At 35.1% G+C, this 26791-nt stretch overlaps 1 long non-coding RNA gene across 2 annotated transcripts in view; it reads right to left on the reverse strand.

The window, feature by feature from the left end:
* LOC105487790 (uncharacterized) overlaps positions 1–26791 on the reverse strand; it is a 96255-nt gene that overhangs the window by 50233 nt on the left and 19231 nt on the right. For both annotated transcript variants that reach the window (XR_011620625.1, XR_011620624.1), the window contains exon 2: positions 5197–5375. This is a non-coding gene — a long non-coding RNA (uncharacterized lncRNA). The remainder of the gene's footprint in view (positions 1–5196; positions 5376–26791) is intronic.

Below are 26791 nucleotides of genomic sequence, written 5' to 3' on the forward strand. Positions count from 1 at the left end.
AAATAGTTTTCTTACTATAAAAATATATCAGATAAAAATAGCTAAGCGTATTAATAGATAAACAAGAATTACTTAAAATAAGTCCTGGAAATGTTTTTAACATCCGGTCATATATACGCAATTCTGTGGATTTTACAAATTGCATCTGATTTGTCTTAAAATAATAACACAATTTAATTTACATGAATGGGTAAAACATGAGATATAAACATGTCATTTTTAGCTTACAATTAGGGAAGAAGTTTTTAAATTAATGTAATATAAAGTAATAGCCATGGACTATATCTACAAATTAGATACTTAGATTGTGCCTATAAAGTTAGAAATGATAATTAATTAATTTTAAAGTATTTATTAATAATCTGAACACATTCACTACCTCAGAGTAAAGAGATTTGTTTCATAACCAAAATAGAATCATGAAACTCTGGAGAGGTTTCAAATACATTTGAACAATTTTGGCAATTCTTTGAAATGAACCTCAAAACCGAATACTAAATTTTGAGATTGCAAAATAACAGGTTATTTAATGCAAATTAATGTAAGTCTACTTACATTAATTAATTTTCAGAAAAACTCAAATCTGAATAAAAAGTTACTATGTCACAGATGTGCTTGTCTGTTCTTTAAATTTTTTATTTAAATTATTATTTTAATATCCTGTGTTGAAGAGTAAGTGGCATAGGAATTGGAAAGGTTAGAACTTCTATGTTAAGTAAAATTCATAAACATTGTGACTAGTAAAAAACAAAGGGTACTTCACTGTTCTTTGTTCCTTTTTACGCCATCATATTCTATATGTTCATGTCTGATTTCAGCATTTAACAGAAAAATAATTTTTTATTTAAAATGTCACCATTCAAAACCTAACATGTCTTACTTTTGAACTGAGCAGTTTAAAATTTCCAGGTTTCCTCTGGTTAAATGGTTTTTCTTTTCCTTTATCAGGAAGAAAAGAAACAATTATTTACATTTTGAAACCTTGCCTAACAATCTCATCTGACATTTGATTTTAGTGTTGCATTAGTAGTTTTTAAAGATGGTAGTACTGCCATGTTCTGCAATAGAGGTTTGTATAAAGTTACATGCTGTAGTAAAAAGATGCTTGGGAATGGAACATAGAAAAGAAAATACAGAAAACCATGTTCTGGAGGCTATATTCTTGGCTGTGTAATGTTGAACACTTCAATGAAGGGTTAAATGGTCTCTTCTACTCCCATGACATAATCCTCCCTGTTTTCTTCATTTTGATACAGATAGAAAAGAAAAAGAAGCACTGAAAGATGAAAAACTAAAAATTTAGCACTTTCTTTAAGAAATTGCATATGGGATATCAATAATTATGTGGGGTTGGCTGTTCTGTTGCCAAAGCAACAATATAAACCTTAAAATAATGTTATTATTGTTTCTATTTTCAACAATTTGAATGCTATCTATTCAAGTCAGTCCCCAGGACAATTTAACTTCTAATTTCGGGTAAAAAGACAGTAAGTTACAGAGGTAAGATTCTGTCCTTGTCCATTTTATTGAGTCTACCTGGCAGTATAAAAAAAAAAAAATCAATGATATTTCTGGTCACAAAAGAATTTACTTAGTAAGAAATTGATTACTTTAAATAGAGTATGCAAGGTATTTCTAAGTTGAAGTTGAAACTATGCCATAAAAACAAAGATCTATACCTACTTGCTACTTTACAAAACATTGTGTGCCAACAATGATATTTGGTCATTTAGGGGAACTTTTGTATATACTTTTATTATGCAGGCATATCACCAAGTGTAGTTGAGAAGCACTGTGAAGGAAATGAATTTTTTTAAAAAAGACAAACATTTTAATATCTTCTTTTGCAGGGGGAGAGAAAGTCTTGTTTGTGAATATAAAATTCTATCACTTAAAATTCAAACTATAGGACAAGAATTCTAGCTCTCCAACTTACTAGCTATATGACCTTAGTCAAGTCACTTGACTATCTGAACTTTCTCGTGCAATTAAAATTTGTTAACACGATTGCATGCTTAACAGCCACATTTACAGAGTTATTTGATATAATACATGTACATGCCTGGCACAAATAGAAACTCAATAGCTATTGGCTACTAGTATTAATGTTGTTTTTGCTATTGTTATCGTAATTCATAATAGTAATCATACTAGTGTGTGCAGAGCAAATATCTTACTTTCATTGAATAGTTTGTGCCACAGATTTTGCCTCTAGGATTTTTTCTTTACTTATACTACATGGTTATGGTCAGAAAAACACTTAATCAGCACTTTATTGTACTTTGCTAAAAATGAGAAATGATCATGAAGACAGAATGAGAAATCAGTATGATGATAGTAAGGGGTGCTCTTTTTAAATGTAGGTAAGTTTCACCAAAGTTCAAGTATTCTAATAACTGCATTTTTATCAAATTTATCTAAGATGATATCCATACTGTTCATATCAGTGAAACTCTTAAAGAATAAACCTTCCATTTCCTTTAAGTCTCTACACACATACTATGAAATTGGAAGCCATGAATTAAAAATCCAGGTTTGTTTCCTCAGAAAAGCAAATGTGAAACTGCTAAATAAAATGTGATACAATTGAGGATAAGTGGTATTCACAATTAGTATTTATTATACTAATAAGTTAAATCTCTTAACAGTCAGTACATTTGTGCAGTAGTTTGAATGAGAATATGTTACGTCTCTGGAAAGCTGTTTGATTGATGGTTTCATAATTACAAAGGTAAGTTATCCAATCCAAAATTTAGCTATAAATGTTGACAATGGGGAAAGAGGCGATATTTGGACAAACTACCACACCCATCTCGTCTCTCTTTCACTCCTTCCCTTTATTATTACTAATGGAATTTTAACTACATTTCTCCAACTTCATGAGATTCAGTGGAAATATTGATGTACATCTCAACTACCTTGAGAGTTGTTCATGTCTAGTATTACTATCTATGGTGCATTTTTGGAACAAATATAACTTATTATTTATGGTCAAGGATCAGCTTTGAAGACATAAACTCATAGTTAGACAAAAGGGGAATAACCTCTATAACATCTCTGGAACTCTAATTTATTTTATTTATTTATTATTATTATTATTTTTTGAGATGGAGTTTTCTCTTATTGCCCAGGCTGGAGTGCAGTGGCTCGATCTCAGCTCACTGCAACCTCTGCCTCCCGGGTTCAAGAGATTCTCCTGTGTCAGCCTCCTGAGTAGCTGGGATTGCAGGTGCCTGACACCACGCCCAGCTAATTTTGTTGGCTAGGCTGGTCTCGAACTCCTGACTTCAGGTGATCCACCTGCCTCGGCCTCCCAAAGTGCGGGGATTATAGGTGTGAACCACTGCGCCCGGCCTGAAAGTCTGAATTTTTTAAAGATAGAAGTTGCCTCTACTTTTCTGACAATGCCTGCCTTTCAACAAAACTCTTTTTATATGAATTTTCAATTTATTCAAAATAAATAGAAGATATAGTTTTTTAAAACATTCTAATGAATCGGCCGGACACGATGGCTAACGCCTGTAATCCCAGCACTTTGGGAGACCGAAAGAGGTGTATCATGAGGTCAGGAGATCGAGACCATCTTGGCTAACATGGTAAAACCTCGTCTCTACTAAAAATACAAAAAATTAGCCAGGCGTGCTGGCAGGTGCCTGTAGTCCCAGCTACTTGGGGGGCTGAGGCAGGAGAATGGTGTGAACCTGGGAGGTGGAGGTTGCAGTGAGCCGAGATCGTGGCACTGCACTCCAGCCTGGGTGACAGAGTGAGACTCTGCCTCAAACAAAAGCAAAAACAAAAAATAAACAAAAATTCTAATGAATCATACCAATGACATTGCCTTAGAAGTCATGATTGTATACATGCTCTGTCAAAATATTATGCTCTGTTGTGTTACTTCTCTGTACATATGTAGAGTAAGGAGAGGATCAAAAAGAATCCTTAAACCAAACATTTGGTAGGTCATATGGTTTGTTTTTGGATATCCCAGTCTACCAGTTAATTCTTGTGTTGCCAGTAAAAAGGAAAGGAGACTAATAGAAACAAAACAAAGAAACAGTGTTAGTCTGCTTTGCGTTGCTGTAAAGGAATAACTGAGAATGTTTATAACGAAAGGATGTTGATTTGGCTCAGGGCTGTGCAGGCTAGGCAAGAAGCATGGTGCCAGCTTGGCACCATGGTGAAGCCTCAGGAAGCTTTTCGTCATAGCAGAAGGCAAGGGGAGCTGGTGTGTCACATGGCAAGAGGGAGAGCAAGAGAGAGAAGAGGGAGAGGCCACGCTCTTTTTAACTACCAGCTTCAGCATAGACTAATAGAGCAAGAACTCATAACAGCAGGAACAGCACCCTACTGTTCATGAGCGATCCACCGTCATGACTTGAACACCTCACACAAGGTTCTACCTCCAACACTGGAGATCACATTTCAACATGAGATTTAGGGGCATCAAATCTTCAGAGTATATCAATGTCCTTCCTTTATTTTTAATTGCTCTTTCTAGGAGACTTTAGGAGACAATTTCCTAATAGCTTGAAGCAGCAAAATCTAAATTTTAGCAAGGGCCCATCATATATTTCACCCTGAAATCAACTACTTTGAAAGTATATTCTTATCTGTAAAATATTTATGGGGAAATAGTTGCTGCCTTCTTAACAGTGTTTTGAAAGTTATTATGTATGAAAATCTAGTAATTTAAAAATTAATCTCTTTGTTTACTATGTATTGCTATTTACATGATTATTTACTAAATGCAGATATGGCTTAAGATAATTTTATCACCTCTCGGGAGGTAGAAGGAAATGGCTATTAATTAAATAAATAAGACTTTTAAGGCGTGTTATAGATAAATATTGTGCTTTCAGTAACTTAATAAATATTCTGAAAGTAAAAACTGCCAATGGCAGGTAATACATCTAGTGAATTATCTAGCAGTCTTGTTGCTTCCTATGCCTAAGATGACTCTTCTTTTGTTTCTCTGGAAACTCATTCTTCAATACCCACCTCTTGAATTTCCTCCTCTGCACGAATGCCAGTGACTCCTCCAGCCATTGTCTCATTTGTGCAATGGTAGAGCCTAATATTCTATAGCCTGTCATTATTTATGAATGTGAACTTTTTGGTATGGTGAATTATCTAGAGGAGAGACATCAATGTTACTCATCTTTAAGATCTCAGCAATTTTGAGTTTCTGTAACATACCAGATATTACGTGTTTTAAAATGAGATGGTCTCAGAAGATCTCCAGTTACACAGTCGACTAAGGATTATTCTACTCAGCCCAGGCCATAGGTGTTTGAAATATTCTCTCCTTCAGTGAGGCTTATGATGTGAGGGTAGAAACATGTGAGGGGTTCTTTCCCATGTTGTAGAAACAGATGCTGAAAAAAAGAAACACCCACCAAAAAGTTACGATTAGTATTTAAGGCAGCAAGACTCTGAAAATAGGTTATTCTGAATGACAAAGCTTCCTAGTATTTTGGGTATTTTTTTCCTTTTAAAGTGAATGTTGGCACCTGCTTTTTTTTTTTTTTTTTTTTTAACATTTCTGAAGAAAACTCAGCTTAAATATCATTTTTAGGTAAGGTCTTTGAATTCTGAACAAAAAACATACTTTGCATTAAGTCTTAGTAGTTCTGTTAGGATACTAGTGTGCTTCATTTCACCAGCATCTGAGCTAATCAGTAATCAGCTAGGTTGACTTTATTTTCATTTAAAACTGTACAGAGTTCTTTTTATTTTCTTCCTTGTGTATATTGCACCTAAAATTTTAAAAGGCATAAAAGTTATGCTCAAGTGATTTCAGATTAAAACAAAGTAGTTTGGGCAGTCAAGCTTTAACCAAAGGTTCTCTCTCCACATATTTATGTGCAAAATTCAAAAGTAATATTTATCAAATAAGGAAATCTTAAAGCCTTTATTAACAGCTATATGACCTACACTTTTGTATGTTATATAGTATTTGATTCTTTTCGAGCTGAGAATTTTACTTTAGACAGAAATTTTTTCAATAAATATGGTCTTTCCAAAAGACTCCAGAAGCACTGGGCTACTCCACATACATACACACAAGTAAGTATTAGAAGTCCCACCACAGAGAAGGTAATAGGTGGATTATGTGGACATACAAGAAAAAAAAGTGGTCATGTTCCTTGCCTTCAAGGAGGTTAAAAGCTGGTTGAATTGAAATGCAGTGCTTGTAACCAATAGGGTAACTAAGGATGTAGAAATACGCAGAAGATAATGAGCAATAACTTTCATCAGTATTTCTAATGGAAATTGGAAAATTTTCCATTTCCATTAGAAAATTTTCCACTAATAGAATTGTCTCAATCATACAACTGAGAATGTAATAGAGGTACACATTTCAGGCAGAAAAACAGAAAATGTTCAGTGCACAGATTATCACCTACTTTATCTCATCACAGTGTTGGGTTGCAGGGATTATGTTATCTAAGAGACATATGAGTAAAAGTTTGAAGAGTATGAGCTTATGGGGCAGTACATTCCAGCAGAGAAAGGCAAGTTTGAAGACTTTAAGGTCCAGCATACTTGGTATGTTCCAGAAGCAAAATGATGCCAACATGGCCAGAGCAAGAAGAGGGACAGAGGAATGGGAGATAAGGTCAGACAGAAGGCAGAGGGGAGGGAATCCTGCAGGTAATTCCTGGTAGACTGTTTAGAACTTCAAATAAGCTGGGAAGCCATGGCAGGGGTGTGAGCTTATGTGTCCTGGCACATGATATCCTTGCTATGTTAACTCTTACATTCGTGAAGTCAAATACTTAACAAGCTCAATGAAATTGTCTCAGATGACCTGGATGTAAGAGTAGAACTTTAAAAGTTATTTATAAAACGATTATTATTGGATTTTTACATCTCACATATCTTTTTCCTGAGCTTTGTAGATTTCTCCAGAAAATTCCCTACCTCCTTCTCCTGAGTGACTCCCATCCACTAAGTGACTTTATGATGCTATATATTTCTCAAAGTTTTATACAAGGAGAAAAAACTGGCAAAAACTGGCATGAATAGGGTATATTATCTTCACAGATATATCTTCATTTTTCCTCCCAAGCATTGATTTAAAATTGCTAAATTTCACATAACTCTTTTTATTGCTTCTCTTGCAAAAACACATAATCCTCTGAATAATGAAATATTAAGGAAGACACTGGACTTCTGAAAGTAACGTAACATTAGACTGTCGATGAAAAGAGACAAACTCTAAAAAATATTTAAAGAGAGACCAGGCACAGGGGCTCATGCCTGTAATCCCAGCACTTTGGGAGGCGGAGGTTGCAGTGAGCCGAGATTGCACCACTGCACTCCAGCCTGGGCAACAGAGTAACACTCTGTCTCAAAAAGAAGAAGAAGAAGAAGAAAAAAAAACACATTTAAAGAGGTCTAAGGTGAGGCAACTATAGCCGGCCAATGCCCATCATGCAGTTCCAGGAGGTCCTGATGACGTATGCCCAAGATAGTTGGGTTACAACTTGATTTCATACAATTTAAGGGGATAGAAGTTATAGGTAGACATCAGTCAATACACATTAGGTGTACATTGGTTTGATATGGGATGGTGGGACAACTTGAAGCTGGAGGCTTCTAGGTCACAGGTGGATTCAAAGATTTTGTGATTGGCAATTGGTTGAAAGAGTTATTATCTAAAGACCCGGAATCATGACAAAGGAATATCTGTGTTAAGATAAGGGGTTGTGGAGATCAAAATTCTTAATATGAAAATGAAGCCTCCAGGTAGCAGACTTCAAAGAGAACAGATGGTAAAGGGGCGAAACTCATAGTTTAATCTCTCCTGGATCAGGAAAAGACGTGGAAAGGTGTTAAAAGAGAAAACTTCAGCTGAATTAGATTTAAAAGAGTTTAACTGAGCAAAGGACAATTCATGAATCAGGCAGCCTTCCGAGCCAGAGTAGGCTGAGACTCCAGTGCAGCACCGTGGTAGAAGAAAATTTACAGATAGAGAAAGGAAAGTGGCACACAGAAAACGGATGTGAGATACAGAAACAGCTGGATTGTTTATAGCTTGGTATTTATCTTATCTGAACAAGGTTAGAACAGTTGGCCACATTTGGTTTGCCAAAACTATGATTTGCACAAGAGTAGGCTATGGTCTGTTTGAACCTACACTTGCTATAGTTGACTACAGAGAAACCTTTAGGCAGAACTTAAAATATGTAAGGAGGGAGCTTTAGGCTAAACTTGATTTAACAATTGAAAGGAGATTCTCTGTAGAATGTAGATATTCCCCACAAGAGACAGCTTTTCAGGGACATTTCAAAATATGTCAAAGAAATATATTTTGTTGCAAAATACTTCAATTTCTTTCAGTGCCTGCTATCTGTCATGTGATGCGATGCTAGAGTCAGACTGGAATTTGGTATTTTATTGCTACAAAGAGTCTATTTTGTCAGTCTTAAGATCTCTGTTTTAATGTTAATGTTGGTCAATTGTGCCTGAATTTCAAAGGGAAGATGGTATAATGTGACATGTTCAATTTCTACTTCCAGTCATGGCCTACACTAGTTTTTCTGGTTTACTTTGGTCAAAAATCAGGTCCCTTCAGCCAGTCAAGGAGCTTAGAATTTTATTTTTGGTTTAGAACACTTATAACAGCAAAATGTAAAATCAGGACAGTATGTGATAAATGTTCTATTATCAAGAATTAATTATAATAATTATGATTATACTTTTAATTTAAACATAAGTATTTACATTTACTTATATAATGTTATAATACATAAATTTTTTTATTTTTTTAAATTGTTATTAAACCTTCTACGATATTCTCTCTTCCAATATACATTTCTCTCTCTCTCTCTCTGTTTCTCTCTCTCAGGTTTTGTTTTTTGTTGTTTTTTTTTTTTTTTTTTTTTTTTGAGATGCAGTCTGACTCTGGAGCGAAGTGGTATGAGCTTGGCTGACTGCAAGCTCCACCTCCTGGGTTCAAGCAATTCTCCTGCCTCAGCCTCCTGAGTAGTTGGAATTACATGTGCCCACCATCATGCCTGGCTAATTTTTGTATTTTTAGTAGAAACGGGGTTTCACCATATTGTTCAGGCTGGTCTCGAACTCCTGACCTCACGTGATCCGCCCACCTCAGTCCCAAAGTGGTAGGATTAGAGGGGTGAGTCACCCAGCCTGACCATATTATACATTTTTGTTAAATTAATATTTAACGATTTGAATCACTATGAAAATTGTTAACTACTGTCTAAGTAATGAATATATATTCCCATTTCATTCCTTGTGACTTAAAAAGAAAACCTCATTTCTTGTGGAATTAATCATTAGTTTATAATTTTGCCACTTTCTCCCTTCTTCTTGAAAATTCTTCTCAAATATATTCCTAATGCTACTTATCCCTATGTAGTCAAATATATCCAATAATCTATTGTTATTCCTCCAATAAATATTTCTTTCATGGAGGAACTGCTTTTCTTGTTTGTTTTAAAAGTTGAATTGTAACGTACACATTTCAAATAACATATCTCATATATACACAACAAAATGGTTATCACTAAGTAAGCACACTCATTTTATATATGGATGGTAATTGCCATCCATATATAAATGACTATAATGTCATTTATAATGCCTTGATGGAATAAAAGTTTATTGGAATCTATTAAACAACAAATTAATATATAGTAATTACCATCCAAATAAATAAATAAAATTCATTAGCAACCCTGAAGCCCTAATCTAGCTCTATCCCCTAAAATAGCTAACATTCTGATTTCTATCACTATATAATGAGTTTTGCCTTATTTGAAATTGGTAAATTTCAGGTAGAAAAACAGAAAGCTTGAATTGGAAAGCTTTCAATGCACACATGATTATCTACTTTATCTCGGGTGCATCACAGCATTGGGCTGTATGTATTATGTCAGCTAAGTGACATATAGGTAAAAATACCTAAAACATTTTTTGAAACACATAAAAACATAATTATACAGAATTAATTCTCTTGATTTGGGCTTCTTATACTCAACTACCTTTTTTGGATTCATCCTCATTGTTCTTGGTAGTAATTCTTTAGGAAGTTTTAGTTCTGTGTAGCTGTGAGGTCCGATAGAGTAGCAATTTAGACATGATTGGCTACTGAGCGGTATACTGCAAGTGGTTGCAGTCCAGTCCAGCCTAGTCTTCGACCTTACTTGGAGTGCTTTGTAGGAATCAGTTCTTGTAGGTCATGTCTGCTCTGGCCTCAGAGCCTACAGGGCACACTGTTAAATTCCATCATTAGTGCATTTCATTTGTGTTTATTTTATTATGTATGCAAATATTTCTAATTTCACTTGGACTTTTTAATTCTTCCTTTTTATGATTTGTAACATGTTCAAAGAATAAACTTATGTCCTGTTGCCTGGAAATCACAAAATCTTTTCTATGAGACATACAATGAAACACACAAATCTAGTGAGGAAACCTACCAATATGGCTTCATGTGCCCTAGAACTCTTTACAAAGTGTATACATCTCTATAATTCTATTTTTTTGAAAAAGGTCAAGATGTCATAGGATATATAAAATCATACAAATTGATAGTCAAAATACAAATTAAATAATAATACCCTAGGCCGAATGAAGTATGGATAGTATAGAAAATATTAAGAAATTAAGCATTTATTATATTCTTTGAGATATACAAAGTGCCTCACATGGATGACATAAAAATTTTTGATGACAAAAGTATTGTAGCTATCTTTTAAAAATGAAATAGCCTGTTTTTCTCCCCCTTTTAGTTTGAGGATTCACAGAGGAGTTTTCTGAAGAAAACCTTGGAGTTAGCCAAGACAATCTTTTCAACCTTCTGTCTTGACAGAGGTGGCTTGCTATTTACCTACACAGCTTTGTGTTACTGGGGCTCTTTCCTCTTCTGGAAACATACAATCTTAAATGGAGTATTGCAGGAGACATGATAATTCTACCAAACATTACATTTGAAAATTAAAGGTGAAGTTGGAGAATCCCGTCAGTTTCTCCTCCCCTATCAGAAGATATATATATATAATTTATATATATATAATTTTTTTTTTTTTTGAGACAGTCTGGCTTTGTCGCCCAGGCTGAAGTGCAGTGGCACAATCTCGGCTCACTGCGGGCTCCACCTCCCGCATTCATGCCATTCTCCTGCCTCAGCCTCCCTAGTAGCTGAGACTACAGGCGCCCGCCACCACGCCTGGCTATTTTTTTTTGTATTTTTAGTAGAGACAGGGTTTCACCATGTTAGTCAGGATGGTCTCGATCTCCTGACCTCGTGATCCGTCCCGCCTCAGTCTCCCAAAGTGCTGGAATTACAGGTGTGAGCCACTGTGCCTGGCCATCAGAAGATATTTTAACTTGTTCTGTAATGGATTCCAATAAACTTTTATTTCATCAATACATTATGAATGAATATATATATAGAGAGAGTATATGTGTGTTTATGTATTACACATGTGCATACATATATATTTTCTTTATGTGCAAATATTTAGTATATATATTGCAATAGATTGTAAAATCTAGTTCTGAATTCTTTGTACATATTTTTTATACAACATATTTTTAATATATAAAAATTAAGTAAAGTTTATCTTAAAATTATCACTCCTAGAATTGATTAAACTTAGACAGTTTATCAATGAGATGAATTTTTAGCTACTGCTTAGTCTTAGAAGGGATTCCTGAGAAGGTAATTGATTAAGAGTATGTCTAGATGTGAGCAGAGGGTCAGAAGGACATGACTCTAAAAGAAGACAAGGAAAATGAACATAAGTTGTTGAAATAGGGAGAAACCATCAAAATCTAGCATTGCTTGCCGAAAATTTTTCTCTTGAAATTAATAAATGCATTTATCCACACAATCTTTACTAAAAATTATTTCACCAGCTATATTTGGTAGGCTTGCCATATGCTACCAACTGATGATCTAGACTCTGGGAAAATTTTTGTGTATATGACTCTTTTCAATGTTGGAAATGCTTTTTCACACATTTTCCATGAAGTGAAATTCATAATGTTCTAAATACCTTCTAGGCAATAATTCTGCATCTGTTTTCATGTCCCAGTATGTCCTTTACTTATCATAACTCTGTTAAACCTTCTTAACAGAATGATTTGAAAATGAAAACAGTTATCATGTAAACACGCTTTGGCTTAGAAACTATGAACTGTATGAAAAAGTAAATCAAATTACGCTGTCATGAACTGATTACATAAAAGTGCCAAGTTTGTGCCTGGTACATTATAGTTACCAATCAAAATATTATTTTTCAGTCAGATATCATTATTACTAACATTAAAATGATTTATATAAACATTCCAGATTACATGACAAATTGACAAAAGCAATTGATCAGATCTAAACTTCTTAACACAAGGTTTAAACAATGAAAGGAGTATTATAGTTTGAATTCAGATTCATGTTTTTTCACTCATATTCTTTCAATCAACAGATATTGATTAATTTCCTAGTAAATATCTGGCAGTGTACAAGGCATTTTATGGGTGCAAAGTTGAGTAAGACACATTGAGCTTACTAATGGTGAGTTTAGAGTCTTAATTGAATATGAGATATGTCCATAAAAAGCTATAGAAAGTGGCATATGGACTATCTATACTGCCCTGTATTCAATCATTGTTTTATCTACTTGCCGCTCTATAATCTATTATGGTTTGGCTGTGTCCCCAACCAAAGATCACCTCAAATAATTATAATCTCCATGTGTAAAGGGCGGGGCCAGTTGGAGACAACTGAATCATGGGGGCAGTTTTCCCCCTACTGTTCTTGTGGTAGTGAATAAGTCTCATGAGATCTGATGGTTTTATAAATGGGAGTTCTTCTGCACAAGCCATCTCTTACCTACTGACATGTGAGACATGACTTTGCTCCTCATTCACTTTCCACCATGATTGTGAGGCCTCCTCAGCCATGTGAAACTGCGAGTCCATTAAGCCTCTTTTTCTTTATAAATTACCCAGTATTGGGTATGTCTTTATTAGAGGCGTGAGATCAGACAAATACAATCTATCTGACATCTCTTGGTAATAAGATTATCTCATAAATTGACTCTAGCATATTAAATTATATTTTCTTATGATAATCAAGTTCTTGATTTTTTCTGGACTTTGGAATTTATTTTGGGGACAACCATAAATTAACTATTGATCATACTGAACTTTAATTGTCGATACCATGGATAGTATTGGTTCTGATTAACACTGTAAAATGCTCAATCCCAATGTACTACTTCCATAACATTTATGATTTTTATGCACCAAAATGAGTACTAGAATTTTGGTGCCACAACTCTTTTCAATTTTTTTTATAAGATTATTTTTCCTGGTGTGAAATAATTAAATGTACATTGTTTGGTCATCGTAACAAGATTGGAGCAAAGGTTTTGTTCTAGATCGACTTTCTGTATGTTGCCACTAATTACACTGTCTTGTAAAAAGGAATCACTTTTATGTAATTTTTATTATTTAATTAATTTTTCTCATACTTTACTTTGACTTTTTAAAATAAAACACTAAATGCTATATTAAATGTGATTTTAAAGACTAAAAGTGCCAGATAGTATGGCATTATGAAGAATAAAAAGGGTCCATTAAGGTTTCAATTATTAATATAAGTGTGTATTACATTAGCTCAAATAGATTTCATTTAGGAAAATATAATAAATTAAATCTTGTCCATGTGTGAAACTCAGTTATTCTAACTTTTAAAAATGGAAGTTAAATATAAATTAAAGTGTTAGAAAATGCATTATGGTATATTTCAATGAATGTGGCATACCACAGCATGAATTTGTGAGCTTCCAGGGTTATAGTTTGTAATGGTTCATGGCACGGCCAATAATAAGTCTGTAGGAAGCTTTGTTATAAATGTCCCCGTTCTTTCATTTGCCCTCTCCCACTGCATGCTGGGATGCCTATCTGCGTAAAATCAAGCCACGGATTATCCATTTACTGCCACTTTATCCTAGGGGACATAAACTTGAAAACACGCAGGCTATGCTCTGGTAATAAATTCAGAGTCAAATGTGTTTGTATTCTAGTAATAAAAATGACAAGCCGCATTTATTTTAAATTTAAAAACTTCACTTTTTGCTAAAGCACTGTAACAGTGTTTTTGGGTTGAGTTTTGCAATATACTAAATATATGTATATGTATGTATACTATATTTTATAACAAAATTTGTATTTATTTGATATATTTATTAGAATTATCTATTGGTATTATTATTTGTATTATTTTTAGTGTACACTCATCTTTCTGAATGAGAAGGATCAATCTTCTTGGAAATCTTTTATATTCAACAGCTATTCTGACATATAGTGAGTTGATTCACTTATAAAAAAGCCTAAGTCCACGTGAACTTAACACAATAAGAAATATTGAGAAATCAGCTCCTTAGCAATTTTACAATCTAAAGTGCCAGTGCTTTGGGAGTTTAATGAGATGTTTAGTTTGTTATGATGAATACTGTTACTATAGTTGGTATATGACTGGAGTGGACAATATCAATATGCAATTTTAAAATGACAATTAGTAAAATAAAATAATGTCCAGAAAACATTAGTCAATTTAAGTATCATATTAAAATATTCTGTATGCTGTATTTTTTTCTAGTTTAGTAGTGTAGAGATTAATAGACTAAATTGGCCCAGAAAGAACAAATTGTTAAATAACAGTTTTCAGAGATTTTGTGTAGAGATTATTTATAATGAATGCTGAATTTAATTTTTCTCATTAAAAAAAGGACCACACCATTCAACATTTTGAATTTCAGTAACAGTTGATGGCTCAGCCCCCCAAATAAAGTCTTCTACAAATGTGATTTGATTTATTTAAAAGCTGCCTTTAAAGCAACTTCCCAAGGCAGTTTCTTAGGAAAATGTATCTGAAGACTCTTGAATACAAATGAAATTTTCCTGTGACACGAAGCACAGTGTTTGGATTGCAGAGTAAACTGAGCAGCAATAGTTCTGTGTCAATTCTTTAAAAAGTCTCATAGTTCCTGGGAGGCTGAAAAATACTTCCTGTCAGAAAATCTTCAATTATTTAAAAAGTATACTATGATGTTTACCTCATATAGAAAAATAACTATAGAAATGAATGAGGGAATAAGGAGTTACTTGTTAAGTTTTGGAAATTTAATTGAAATTTAATACTCTTTCTAGTTTCCACTGAAATATTAATGCACTGTGAGATGATAGCATATATTTGTTTTATGTCAGGGAAATTATCAGTTAACGTTTTTTGCATGCAAGGTAGAGCAGTGCTGTTGCCTTGGAATGGAGACTAATGCTCTAAAGCTGGAAAAACAAAACAAAACAAAACAAAACAAAACAAAACAAAACAAAACAAAACAAAACCTTCTTTGTTCCTGCTACTCCCTAAAGGGCATTACTACAGGCCTTACAAGGAGAGTGCTGAACAGGTTTACCTTACGATTTTTTTCCTTACTGCCCTCTGGCTTACTCCAAGTCTATTCAAGGAAGTAGAGAAATTCAAGGAGAAATGGCATAGAATAGAGTCTTCAGACTGGAGGAAGAAAGCAATGTCTTTTTGATCATTCCCAGCAATGCTAAAAGACCGTTTACAAAAGTCACTTGCAGAAAGTGTGCCATGCCTATATGAATGACTGTCAGTATAACATGACCTAGCGGGACATTTGTGTAAGCAGGACACTTGTTGATCTGCCCTCGAATTTTATTGAAAGAAAACTTGATTAAGTGGGTAGGCTGGAAAGCGAGTGAAGAGATTAGTCTCCCGACATTCAACAAAATTTTATATTATATATTCTAATTATTAAGCAATTCAACTCACAATAAATACCCTCGTGTTTTATTGCTTTAACCACCATCTTGACACTTCTCATACCCTCTGTTATTTTCTCCTCTCATTACTCTGACCAATGACTTTCTTTTCCAGATATTTTTAATTGGTTTGACTTTTGGGTTTTTTATTTTTTCTTACTTGAAAACACAGTCCTCTCTGTCATATGGATACCAAAGCAATTATATAAAAAAGATAAATGAAGTTAGGTCTTGGGTGACGTGAATGTTTTAAAGTGAGTCTGCAAAAATCAATGTGTGAAAAACTTAGCTGTGGTAGAATGTGGCTTCTGAACAGTGATCAATATCCTCACTTCTTGCTGCATGAAGATCTTTATTAAAAGACAATAGCCTTTTTCTGAATGTTGAAACTGTGTTAATGTATAGAGCTAAATGTTTGTTGTCAGTAATGAGAGTCTACAGCTTAATTTCTAGGTTAGTATTACAGGCACCTGGATACTGTACCGCCAAACCAAACCATTCTATAGACTTCAACCTGACCTGAGATCAAGTATAAGAGAATCCAGTAATATATTTAGTATATATAAGATATATGTTTAATAGTTGACCACTAACTCAAGAATCTCACTCAGATAAAATTTAAAATAATAATAGCAATGAAGGCTCTTACATGTAATTTTTCTCTAAATAAAATTAAAAATAGTATTACCAATGAATACTCATACATATATAGTAGTAAACTAATTCTCACATTTTTATATAATGTATACATGTATAAATATTTGAAAAATGGTTAACTTTGGAATTTATTTTGGGGACAACCATAAATTAACTATTGATCATACTGAACTTTAATTGTCGATACCATGGATAGTATTGGTTCTGATTAACACTGTAAAATGCTCAATCTCAATGTACTACTTCCATAACATTTATGATTTTTATGCACCAGAATGAGTACTAGAATTTTGGTGCCACAACTCTTTTCAATTTTTTTATAAGATTATTTTTCCTGGTGTGAAATAATTAAATGTACATTGCAATAACCTATATTCACATTTTTTATATTTTAATAAAGGAAATAAAAATGTTTATGAAAGCAATTACAACAGAAACTTTCCTAAAAACATTTTTGTGTGTGTGTATGAATAAACACCTCCTAACTTCCTCAGATATTTAATTTGACTATTCCACAAAACAATCTAGAATAAAACACTTGTACAAGGTCACTTGAAAAACTCTCATATTCTTATGCAAAATTTTTCCAAGGTGTATTCAGCAGTCCACGTGCCAGAGAACAGACACACTCACACATACACACTCACACACACAAACTCACACTCCCCTGGCTTTTGTGTGTAAATGAGTCATAAAATAAATATACTATTTCTATCTTGGAGCTTTATAACCAGCTTTATTGCCATACTAAGAGTCAAAAAAATTATTCACTAAATAATTTTTTTTTTAGTTTTTGAGATAGAGTCTTGCTCTGTCGCCCAGGCTGGAGTGCAGTGGTATCATCTCGGCTCACTACAACTTCCACCTCCAAGGTTCAAGTGATTCTCCTGCCTCAGTCTCCCAAGTAGCTGGGAGTATAGGCGCCTGCCACCATACCCGGCTAATTTTATTTTATTTATTAATTTATTTATTTTGTATTTTTACTGGAGGCAGGGTTTCACCATGTTGGCCAGGCTATTCTCAAATTCATGATGTCAAGGGATCCACCCACCTCAGCCTACCAAAGTGCTGGCATTACAGGCGTGAGCTACAGTGCCTGGCCCAGAAATAAGTTTGATTTAAGTTGAAATTTTAAAAAGATATATAGATATATATAGAGAGGACTGTTTTACATTGTACATATTAAAATGCGTGGAGTTTTGAAACATACTTGACTTCAGATTTAGGGTATCATGGCAGTCTATAACAGATTTGTTCATAGATATTACTTCTGTAAATATGAATTCTTGCAAGATTTTGTGAGAGTGACAGAATTCAGTTATATGTTTTTAACTTAAATTATTTGGAAATATTATTTTGAATATGGTTTCTGCTAAAATTTTATTTACTGAAAATAACATACATTTGTAAGTTAATTTATGATACCTTCTAAAAAGGTTGCTGTTGTAGACCACCACCACCTGTGATTCACTTATGAAGTCTGTCGTAGTCTAGGATTTAGAAGTTTTCTATAGGTTTGTAGCTCAAAAGTAAAATTTTTATAATGGAAAAATCTTGACTTATTATTCCCGTGCCTGAGGGCAAATCATTTTTATACATTTTTGTGAAAAGAATATTATACTTTGAAATTTAAAAAGGAGTCACTCTTTTAAAGCAAATAAATTATTCTTTCCTCTATTCATCTCTACAAGATGTCATACAAGAAACAACCCAAAGAAATATGTTGAAGAACATGTTAAGTATGAGTTAGAGTAGAAAAATGCACTGTATTCCCTAGAATAATATTTGACAATATTTTCCAATGGCTTGTTAACGTTTTTAGTCTAGGTTTCTGTGCTTTCTCAGAAATAGTTACAAATAAATTGACATTCTTCATATAAATGAGCATTCAATATCCCTGAAAATAATGTAAACCTTTTCCACTTATTTTAAACATGTATCAGGGAAAAGGAAGCCTAGCATGACTAACTTCATTTTGCTCCTAATCTCCCCGCCCCTGAAATGATCTCTTTTAGGTTTACTGTATTTACTTATCTCTGCAGGTAGGCCAAGCTAACTATGGGAGGAATTTGGTTTATAGTTTAACTTTATTTCTTTTTAAATTTTACTTTAAGTTCTGCGATACATGTGCAGAATGTGCAGGTTTGTTACATAGATATACATGTGCCATGGTGATTTGCTGCACCCATCAACCTGTTGTCTAGGTTTTAAGCCCCACATGCATTAGATATTTGTCCTAATGCTCTCCTTCCCCTTTCCCAAACCCTCCCACAGGCCCCCGTGTGCGATGTTCCCCTCCCTGTGTCCATGTGTTCTCATTGTTCAACTCCCACTTATGAGTGACAACATGCAGTGTTTGGTTTTCTGTTCCTGTGTTAGTTTGCTGAGAATTATGGTTTCCAGTTTCATCCATGTCCCTGGAAAGGACATAAGCTCATTATTTTTATGGCTGCATAATATTCCATGGTGTATATGTGCCACATTTTCTTTATCCAGGCTATCATTGATGGGCATTTGGGTTGGTTCCAAGTCTTTGCTATTGTAAATAGTGCTGCAATAAACGTACGTGTGCGTGTGTCTTTATAGTAGAATGATTTATAATTTTTTTTTGGTATGTACCCAGTAATGGGATTGCTGGGTCAAATGGTACTTCTGGTTCTAGATCCTTGAGGAATCACCACACTGTCTTCCACAATCGATGAACTAATTTACACTCCCACCAACAGTGTAAAAGCACTCCTAATTCTCCACGTCCTCTCCAGCATCTGTTGTTTTCAGAGTTTTTAAATGATCACCATTCTCATTGGCATGAGATGGTATCTCACTCACTGTGGCTTTGATTTGCATTTCTCTAATGACCAGTGATGATTAACTTTTTGCAAGGATGTTAATAGTCCTTTCCTAAAACTAACCCCCAGGAGATAAGGAGGGTATACACTAGTAACAGTGTTATGTTAAACATTTTTAAGAGCACTGTGATCTGATCAAGGACAAAGAAGTTTACCCTTACTGCTCTCGAGATGTCTGTGGCCATCTGTCACTATTGGCCTCAACCCTCTTGTTCTCTCTCCTTCCCCTAACATCCAAGGAGCTCAAAATTTCTAGTAGCTTAAGATGAGTCTTTGGGACACCAGTCCTCCATCTTCGTTGTTTTTGGGCTCTCCAAAAAAAGTCACCTTCCTTGTCCCAACATCATGTCTCTCAACCTCTTGGCTATCATACAGTGAGGGGTATGAGCTTTCGTATTGGTTACAAAAGCCTTTAGTTGAATTCAAAGAACTAATTTTGAAAAAAGAATTGGTAAAAATTAGTCAGATGGAAAAGATGTGGCTACCTTCAAATGTGTAATTATTGAATGCACATTTATTTTGTTTTCTGAATGCAATGGAGCATTGAAATATGAGCCATTAAAAACTACAACATGCACGTTATCAGAGACGTTAATAGTTTTGTTTTCATGCATTGAAACAAATGCATGTTGTCATCTAAAGGAAACATGGTGGCAAAATTAATAGATGTAGAGAGTTTATTTGGGCCAAATTTGAAGACTGCAGCCAGGAGGATAGATTCAAATTGCCCTGCATCTATCTAGGTTAACTTAGCAGAGTGAGTTAAAAGGAATAAAAAGAGATAGTTCCTAAGTTGTTTACAAGAATATACACTAAAACAACATAAGGCTATATTGATTGACTACACATTGTTCTTTGTATCACAAATTCTAGGAACATGAAGAAAATGGGCGAGGCAGCTAGTCAGCAAACTACAAGGGAGATAAGAAAGAATAACGTGCCTTTAAACAACGGCTCCAAAGGATGGTGGCCAGGGGCATCACTGAGGCCCCGTATTCATGTGTTCTGGGCCTGATAAATTTTACTTACTTCACATAACTCACACTGCTCTGAGCTATTTTTCTTTTCTGAATATTTTAATCTAAATTAGATATTTCTAAGTAATAGTTTGTTATTTTAATGTATATTCTTTTATATCCCTCTTTGATACTGTGAAATATACATGTGGTCTCCCTCATTATTTTCTGACCTATAACTTGTAAACTCCTTGAGATTTCTAGAATGATAAGAATGCCTTTTTTAATGCTACAAATGTCTTTTTATGCTAATAAAATGACTTGTGGCTGGGTTTCCTCTATAATCTCAAAAGAGGAGTTGGTTGTCAGGCAAACCAACTATGTGATTAGAGGTTTTGGACTTTTGGTTCCACCTCTCACCTCCTGGGAGAAGAGAGAGGATAAAAGTTGAATTATTAAGCCAATGGCTAATCATTTAACCAATCATGCTTAGGTAATGAAGCTTCCATAGAACCCAAAAGGGTTAAGTTCTGAGGGATTATGGGGGGGTTCCTAGAGAGTGACATGCCCAGAGAGAACATGGAAGCTCCTTCTCCCATATCTCACACTAGGCATCTCCTATCTGGCTGTTCATCTGTATTCTTTGTAACATCATTTATAATAAACTGGCAAACATAAGTGTTTTCCTGAGTTCCATGAGCTAGTCTAGCAAATTAAACCCAAGGAAGGGGTAGTGGGAACCCCAATTTATAGCAAATGGGTCAGAGTTATAGATGACAACCTGCTGCTTGTGATATGTACCCAAAGTAGGGGTAGTTTTGTAGGTCTGAGTCCTCAACCTGTGGCTCTGATGCTATCTTCAGGTAGGTAATGTAGGAATTGAATTTAATTAGAGGACACAGAGCTAGTATTTGCTGAAGAACTGATTGATTGCTTGGTGTTTGGGGAAACAGCCATACATATCTGAGGTCACAGAGGTATTCAGTGTTGTGCAAATGTGGTAGGAAGGACAGGTATTTTTCCTACTCACCCTTTCTTTCCTCTTTTTTTTTTTTTTTTTAAATACATCGTCTCGCTCTTGTCACCCAGGCTGGAGTGCAATGGTGTGATCTTGGCTCACTGCAAACTTCACCTCCTGGCTTCAAGTGATTCTCCTGCCTCAGCCTCCCAAGTAGCTGGGATTACGGGTGCTCACCACCACATCCAGCTAATTTTTGTATTTTTAGTAGAGATGGTGTTTCACCATGTTGGCCAGGCTGGTCTTCAACTCCTGACCTCAGATGATCCACAAGTGTCGGCCTCCCAAATACTTACCTTTTCTGTTAGTTTTATGTTTACATAATTTTGACATTTTTATACTATATTCCTCTTTCAGTTTTCTAGTTGAGTTGGGAAATAATCTATTAAATCAGATAAATCTTCTCATCTACCAACTGTGAATACCATTACAGATAAATACATTTTGCAAAGTATATTTTCTCTAAATAAAAAGTAGCATTTTCTACAATAAAATTTACTTTTACAAGTATTGATTCATGAAAATATTGTGACGAGAGCGTCACGGCAACCTCACCTTATATTTCTCTTAGGAGAAACGGCTCAGTATTTGGTAAATTACTATCCAAAGCAACTTTATGGAATATAACTACTGTAAAAAAAAGATAATCCACTGCATATCATCATTAAACTCTTTTTATGTATGGAACATTGTAGTTCTGAATAAAACTTTGATGTCATATCAGGCATTTTTCTATTACATGACTTCTGATTCTTTCATATTTGATTATTGATTATTGGGAGTTAGCAAAGAAATTAGAGTGCTCTATCCATACAAAAGAGTTTAACTACATTTTATATACAGTAGATTATCTTTTTTTTTTTTACTGTAGTTATATTCTATAAGGTCACTTTAGATACTAATTTAGCAAATACTGAGCCACTAGTCCTAAGGTAAATACAGGGTGAGACGGCTGTGAAGCTCTCATCATGTTTTCATCAACCAATCCAACATAATTTTGTTTTAAATCAGCTTCTGTTAAAGACACCTCATTATATATATGGATTGGTTAATGCAATATATATATAATGACATGTTTTATATATAAATATACATATATAGTACAGATAACTCATTATGTGCAATATTTATAAGGAAACAGTATATAATGTTTATATACTTATAACATTAGTATATAATGTTTATATACTTATTTCCTTATAAATATGTGCAATATTTATAAGGAAGCATTAGTCAAACAGGGTCTCACATTTTACTGACTCTGGGTAATAGGAGGACCAAGACATTCTTTGGCTTTTGGCCTAAATAAACAGTGCTATCCACTATGTTGATTTCATCAATCATCAACTTATGAATCCCATAAATGTAGTGAAGTTTCCATCTTTTTCAGTTTCATCATGCACTGTAGATGCTATTGTAGCACTTTTCAGAGCATTCTCAGGTAAAGATGAGTGAATTTCCCTTTCTTATCTCTGGGTGTATGCTATTGTTGATTTACAGACATTGAACTCACATCAACAACATTGCATTGCATGCCTACCAAAGTCTATCTAATGCTCATTTTCTCTGTAAGGCACATCATAGTCTTCTTGCACTTTGGAACACTAGGCGGCACTTCAGCCCTACTCTTTGGGCTGAAAGAGAAACAGAAAATTTAGGCCGGGCGCGGTGGCTCACGCCTGTAATCCCAGCACTTTGGGAGGCCGAGGCGGGCGGATCACAAGGTCAGGAGATCGAGACCACGGTGAAACCCCGTCTCTACTAAAAATATAAAAAATTAGCCGGGCGCGGTTGTGGGCGCCTGTAGTCCCAGCTACTCGGGAGTCTGAGGCAGGAGAATGGCGTGAACCCGGGAGGCGGAGCTTGCAGTGAGCCGAGATCGCGCCACTGCACTCCAGCCTGGGCTGGGCGACAGAGCGAGACTCCGTCTCAAAAAAAAAAAAAAAAAAAAAAAAAGAGAAACAGAAAATTCACTGACAAAAGACACAAGAATAATGTTTCTAAATAGATGACAAAATGACACTCATTTACCACATGAAAGTTGAAATCAGAAGGTTAGGCCAGGCGTGGTGTCTTACGCCTGCCTGTAATCTTTCAGAAGCCAAGGCTGGTGGATCATCTGCGGTCAGGAGTTCGAGACCAGCCTGGCCAACATGGTGGAATTCTGTCTCTACTAAAAATACAAAAATTATCCGGGCATGGTGGCAGGTGCTTGTAACCCCACCTACTTGGAGGCTGAGGCAGGAGAATCACTTGAACCTGCGAGGCAGAGTCTGCAGTAAGCCTAGATTGCACCATTGCACTTTAGCCTGGGTGACAAGAGCAAGACTCTGTCTCACAAAATAATTAAAAAATTAAAAGGTGAGGACTGCCTGTTCCACCTTATCTATGAACATGCATGCCCTATTACTTAAAATTTTTGCCACCCTTAAAAGCCCAAGAGTAATGATTTTGGGGTTACACATTTCTCTAGAAGGACAGGGTTCTCTAGAAAGACAGAACTAATAGGATATATATATAGTATATTATTATATACATTATATATATAAATATATACAATATAATATATACAATTATATATAAATAATAGTATATATACTATTATTTTAATATTTATTTTATTTCTGTATGTTTTAAGTGAGTTTATATATATGCGTGTGTGTGTGTGTGTGTGTATATATATATATATATACACATGAGTTTATTAAGCATTAGCTTACACAATCACAAGGCCCCACAATAAGGTGTCTGCAAGCTTGAGGAGCAAGGAAAGCCAGTCCAAAATTGAAGAATTTGGAGTCCAATGTTCAAGGGCAGGAAGCATCCAGCATGGGAAAAAGATGCAGGATGGGAGGCTAGGTCAGTCTCTTTTTCACATTTTTCTGCCTGCTTTATATTTTTCTGCTGATTAGATGGTGCCCACCCAATTAAGGGTGGGTCTGCCTTTCCCAGCCCACTGACTCAAATGTTAATCTCCTTTGGCAACACCATCATAGACACACTCAGGATCAATCCTTTGTATCCTTCATTCCAAATTTGTTGAGACTCACTACCATCACACACATGTAGGCACATCCACAAATATGGATTCTGTTAATAATGAGGACCAACTATTTTAAGATCTTTTTAAAAATAGATACAAAGAACATAAATCAGATACCAACACTGCCTCTTAGAAGGAGAATCCAGTTACTTGAGTCATGCTTACTCAGTAGAGGAAGGAGAAATGGACAAGGACAGAAACACACAGAAATCACATGAGATACCAGTTATTTCTGGCTTTTGTAAAGACAGTAGTAAATCAAAGCACATACACAAAAAGGGCAAGAAAGCTGCATGTTTAAGTCTAGATGTCCTTAGCAGAGATGAACGTATATAAAAATTAAAACAAAAAGTAATTGTTAATCACATATTAAATAGAAAAAAAGAATATGTGGTTAAAGACTTATTGGCCATTATGGGTATTACAGACTATAATTCTTATTTTATTATGCATATATATAACTCTAAAGGCTTCAGGTTTTAAGAACAACAAAAATAGTTGTGAATTAAGTTTGGTGCAGGCTAGACATCAAAGTCCAACTTCTAATAAGCCTATCGTTTGTAATGCAAATATTAAAAAAGAGCATTCCATTGCTTAAATAAGATGAATAATTTTCACAATATGTTTTTATTTATCTATAAAGCTAAGAAGTCAGTAAATATGAATGTTATTTTTTAATTCTAATTTCCTGTTTTATTGTTAGTTTGTTAGTTATAACCAGAAGAACATTAGTCACTTAATATATAGTGATTTAAAAATCATAATAAAAAGAATTTTTAAGAATAACACTCTAAGACAATTTTAAAGACCAAAAAAAGGGGTCTTATAAAAGGAAACTACAGAAAATGGATTAACTTCACATTTTTCATGAAGGTAAAGTAATTTAATATTAAGAAAAACTATTATAAATTTTACATCACAAATAAACCAAGAGGAAATTATTTCTATAAATATTGAAGAAGAATCTTTTAGTGTACCCAAGAAGGATTCTGATAGAAGCAGGAGACAGATAAATTCCTAGGCAGACAGGGGCGGGTCCTCAGTGAAACTCAGCCCTCAAACCAAAGACAAATTAAAGCCTTAAAACCAAGCTGTCATTTCCAGGTAAAGTCCCTGAACAGAGTGTGAACTTCCTTGATGCCTTTTAACCAATCAAGTGGTACTTTTTCCAGGCCATCCATGGAGCAATCAGCATGCACTCCCCCATTCAGAGCACATAAATTCCCTGGACTCAGTCACACCTTGGGACTACCCTCCTTCAGGTAGGGGCTACACACTTCAGGTCCCTTCTCTCCTGAGAGCCATTCTGTCGCTCAATAAAACTCTTCTATGCCTTGCTCATTCTTCAGTTGTCCATGTAATCTCATTCTTCTTGGACATGGCACAAGAACCTGTAACCCACAGAATGGCCTGTGCAATAGGAGCTGTAATGCTTGTAGCCCTCCCACCCTTGCTGGAACTGGATGGCTGCCCCACATGACTGAAGCAGTGGCAGGGCTGGGCCAGCCTGGTAGCCGTGGGCTGCGGCATGCTGGTGGGACTGAATGAACTGGTACACGCCCATTCACTGAAGCATGTGAACAATGGGAATGAATGAACTATGACACAAATAAGCTGTGACCCTTCTGGGGCCCAGTCCTGAGGACTTCCTGAGGCAGAGCTGTATCACTTTCTTAGGGGCTCCATGGTTGCTGGCATCTCCAAGATTTTTAAGCACCATTGCATTCCCTCGTCCAGTCGCTGGTGTCCAAGGCAGAAGCCACTTGCATTATGCCTGGTCCAGCTGTAGCCTCACATGGAGCTGATGCCTGGAGCTGCCTGCTCTGCTGCAGCAGCAGGCATACCTGGCTATGTGCCATGGCCGGATCCCATCCACCCTCATTGCACCATGTCTGGCTCACCTGCAGCAGGTGTGAAATCCAGGCTGGTAGCGTAAGCTGAGCACAGCCTGCTTGGCCAAGTGGGTGGGGCCAGCCCAGTGGTCACTAGAAAAACTCCACCAGAGACCCTACTGACCACAGAAGTCTACAGCTGATGAAGCAGTACCAAAACGATCCTCTGTCATTTCTAAGTATGAAGCCTGTACTCTAATCATTGTTGGCCATCTCTGCTCTTTCTCTGTTCAGAATGCTGTTACTCTCACCCATACATAGATAAATATTTCTGTATATTTTAAGTGATATTATTTAGAGATATCATTCCCAGTATTTTAATCTAAAACAAAAAAATAAATAAAACCTTTGTCACCATCTATAGTTTTCCTATAAAATAATCAGCTGTTTTTCTGGTGGCTAATCTCTGAAGATTTACAGGCTGTTCTATCTACCTCTCTCCTTCCACGAACAATTGAACATATTTGTTCATTTAAATTCTTGTTTCACTTTGGGAAAGCTTAGCTTACCTTCATAGTTATAATTTTTTTACCTCTACTCTATTTATA

Source organism: Macaca nemestrina, chromosome 3 (assembly GCF_043159975.1).
Source record: "Macaca nemestrina isolate mMacNem1 chromosome 3, mMacNem.hap1, whole genome shotgun sequence".
Classification (NCBI taxonomy): Eukaryota; Metazoa; Chordata; class Mammalia; order Primates; family Cercopithecidae; genus Macaca; species Macaca nemestrina.